The 4,230-nt window shown below is 35.2% G+C and overlaps 1 pseudogene; it reads right to left on the reverse strand.

Annotated features, from left to right (window-relative positions):
- Positions 1-990: 990 nt before the first annotated feature.
- Positions 991-3,475, reverse strand: LOC145099026 (glutamate receptor 1.2-like; annotated as a pseudogene).
- Positions 3,476-4,230: the final 755 nt, after the last annotated feature.

Consider the following 4,230-nt stretch of genomic DNA (forward strand, 5'->3'; position numbering starts at 1 on the left):
TAACAGATCATATAGCATAGCAACATCCTATAACCAGGACACCGACCTAACAAGGTCACTAAGCATAAAAATAACCTCACCCTAACTACCAGGATGCAAACTAATAAATATATCATGCCATAAACAAATACAGTCCATAAAGGTGTCGGCCTTGGTGCCTTAGACCCTGTTGATATAGTAAGGATAACTCACATCGGAACTGTCGACTTGAAAGATAAGCTCAAACTCTCGGATCACCGTTACAAACTACACCACCTATATTCACTATAGAACCACTACAAAAAATATGTTATTTAGTGGCATACAAAAAGTGCCACTAAAAGCCCAAAAAAATGTCACTAAAGGCTTCTCAAAGAATCAACGCCACACTTAATAAATGTCACTAGAAACACTCCCACTAAAACCTTTTAGTGGCACTTTTTGTTTTTGTTGCTGTAGTTTTTAGGTTTTTAGGTTTTCAGTAACACTTTTTTATTTGTCACAGTAAAACAAATTTCTTTTGTGGCACATATTTTGTGTCACTAAATCTGATTTGATTTAATAATTTGTTACTTTTAGTTACACATTTTAAGATTTTTGTGGCACTTTTTATTTACCACAATAAAAAATAATGGCATTTTTTTATGTGTCATAGCAGAATAAAATTTTTTGTGACATATATTTTGTGCCATTAAAAGTTCATGTGATTTAAAAAATTCACACTACTTTTAGTTACATATTTTAAGATTCTAGTGACAATTTTATTTGCCATAATACAATTTCATCTATAATATAAAATAAAATGAATTATTAAGTTGTAGCACATTGAAAATAATCAAAATTTCATTGTTTTTCATCAATATTTTTTTAACTTTTTGAATTAAATATCTACATAAATATTAAATACGTCTAAGTACATGCCAAATATAAAGTAATGAACAAAAGTTAAAACATACATATAAAAATAAAATAAAATAAAAAGACATGATATGTTGAATAAATTATGGTATCTCATACTCTTGAATCAATGCTAGCAATTCCCTATCCAAAAACAAACAAATATAATCCAGAATCTAGTGAAATAAGGCTTAGTTTAGAAAATAAATAATATAACACTCAACACAAATAAACTATATTTATAAGAACAAATGAAAGACAAAAGCTCATAAAATGATTACCATTGTTATTATGACTTTGAGAAGATGCTCTCTAGTTAACTGAATTCGAGTTGCGTTGAACTGTAGGAGTGTTGTGGCATCTGAAAAAAATTAATAAAAACATATATCATTAATGTCCAACTCTCGATACCTTCTACTAGTCTTGTACAAATGAACAAGAAGAATGTGTTTAAGAAGATGCATATGTACACCAAGAAGACTATTTAGAAGGGAAAAGTGGTCATTTTTTAGTTCAATTGGAAATATTTACAAAGCCAAAACCGTTGGTGGTAGGTGTTGTTGCAATCAAGGAGAAATCAGCACCCGAATACATTCCAAGAAATGATTTGATGTAAAGGATCTCAGCAACGATTGCTTCAACTTTTCCAGTTGTTAATGCTTTAGAATAGTCCTCAGGTGCATATAGTTTCTCTGACCAGGCCTCAACAACATTTAATTTGTTATTGACAACGCCTAAAGGGGAAAGACCATGGAAGAATCCGGTGGAGATCTCCTTCATTCAAATCTGTTGTACAGTTAAAAGTAAACTTAAAGTTGCATTGAAACTTGACGTGAGAACAAGCACTACAAATACCCAAACAGTAACCACGAATCTTGATAGATTACTTTGCAGCTTCTCCCTTGTAGTTTTCAATTACCAACTCATCTTCCCAACAGATCTATGGTATAGATGTTATGGGTGCTCAAGAAGATCAAATCTTTAAATAAATTGAGATTAGAGTGTAAAGAGTTGGAGAGCTTACTGTGAGCATAAACGAAGGTTGAAAAGGCAAACTAGAGGGTTGTTCCCAGTTGCCGCGGTGCTGAACCTTAAAATTCTTCATTTGTAAGATGTTCGATAAACCAAATCACAAACCCTAAAAAGATAAAGAAACAAGAAGTTGTGATCCAAAGATTTGCACTGAAAGGATCTAAGAAAATCCACATGTTGTCCTTGGCGTTTCGGGATATTATGCCAACTCCAAGATCAGTGAAGGGCAATGTGAAGTCAACATAGAGAGATCTATTTGATATGATTATAAACTCCCAGATAGTAGCATCATATTCCTGATACAACCCCATATCTCATGCATTAGCTAAAAGCCTCCATCTGATCTGTATGTTGTTCTACAAATAATATGATAAAGAGCCTTTTAATGTTGCAGGTTTGTGCTAAAAGACACATACGTACCTTAAGATAGATTTTTTTATCGCATCATTGTAAGTAATTCCATCCTTATAAGAGAACGGAATAACCTCAATGCTGACTCCATAGTCTAAGGAGTTAAAACAGGATTGAAGACATCCCCACAGAACCATATCAAAACCGATACATTTGTTCTTGGATCAACACTTATTTGTGTTATATTCTGGAATCTATTGGAACCTAGAAATAGAATTCTCAGCTTCTTATTGCCATTTATTTGTAGCTTCATATGCTTTGGATTAATGCTTGTAGTCCTACCTGGCTAGATGATAATTTCAAGGCCTTGATTCGAAGAGGAATTTGGTTTCTTTATTTCTTTCACAAACCCACCACCAATAGCCGTCATCCAGAACCCAACCCTCCTATCACCCTTATCGATCACATTCACCACTTCCATGAAATTGGAAATGATCCTCCCATTCATAAGCTTGAATTCACCACCTAAACTATGGAAGGTGACTCTTAACATCTTGTCTAAAAGTAGTGATGTGCCAATATTGGTACCCAAGTATTTCAAAGCAAATTCTCTAGTTTGTACCCTCTCAACAGCCATGGCTAGTGCGTGAATTGCATCATATGCCCATATCCCATTAGAATCTACCTCCTTAAACTACATAAATGGGTTCAAAACATAATGTTATTTTCTCCATTTCAAAACAAAGTTGTGAAGCTCCTTTGCTGATAAAAAATATGATCTGAAACCCATGGCTCCCTGGATTGATTCGATTACTTCAGCATCCATGGAATCCAACAAATCCATAGTCTTACTTGTTACAATCCACATGTATCCTTCACCCATCATGCCCAGATCTTTTGCAATGGAGAAAAGATTGGATGCTAGAGAAGGTGGTGTATGCACTATAAACATCGTGTCTTGCATAGTTTGAAGCTTATGAAGCTCTTCCTGGACATGTTGGTTGCTGTCAGATGTTGAAATTAGGCTAGTATACGTAACATGTATGTTTTTCTCTTGAAACGCTCTAGCCATATAAGTAGCCATTTCTCTCCCATATGTAGTGTCCTCGCAGATAACAATCACATTCTTGACTTTAAAGGAATCTATCATGGCTACAATGCCTTTGAACTAACTGGTTTCATCCTGTGCAATTCCAAGAAGATTAGAATCTACCATACTTGTAAATATCCAATTTCCCAAAATGCCCCAGAAATCAAATAGTCAACCTTGGTGAAAGTCGAAGTCAATGATCAAGGTCAACAGTCCATGTTGACCTAACTCGTCAAGTGCAGTCATTGACTCATCGAGTCCTTCGAGAACTCGAGTAGTCGTGAAAACCCCCACTGACTCGTCGAGTTTCCATGCAACTCCCTGAGTTCAAGCGTGTCCAAATGTCTGGAAAAACCAAATTCACTCGCCGAGTCCATGTATAAGTCTTTGCACGACAATCTTCATCGGACTCGCTGAGTTGACCATGCAACTTGTCGAGTCCATTCAGTCCATTATCCATTCAGATGTTTTTTAAGCCATTTTAAGGTCCTATATTGCAGATCCAGCTTCCCAAGGCATGTTTATCACGTAAAGTTGCAAACTTTACGTGCATGTAAAGCTGACAATGTCAAAACGAAGCTTGCAATGGAGTTTTACACTTAAGGAGAGGCTCATACTTGTTAAAGCTGAAAGCTTTATGGGTTAGAGACCAAAGATAGTTCAGATATGAAGTTACAACTTTAGATCTTAGCTCATACCCAAGAATAACTTCCAAATATGCTAGAAAAGCCCAAATCTTTAACCCAAAGAGATCTAGAATGAAATGAGGTCAAGAAACGAATTAATACCTTCCAAATGATGCTAACTAAGGTAGATTTCAGATCTTCCCACATTCCTTGCTTCTAGCCACTTGTATCCATTTTCCATTGGAAATATGGAAA

The sequence above is a fragment of the Lactuca serriola genome, chromosome 4 (assembly GCF_051521515.1).
Source record: "Lactuca serriola cultivar US96UC23 chromosome 4, Lser_US96UC23_V15, whole genome shotgun sequence".
In the NCBI taxonomy this organism is placed as follows: Eukaryota; Viridiplantae; Streptophyta; class Magnoliopsida; order Asterales; family Asteraceae; genus Lactuca; species Lactuca serriola.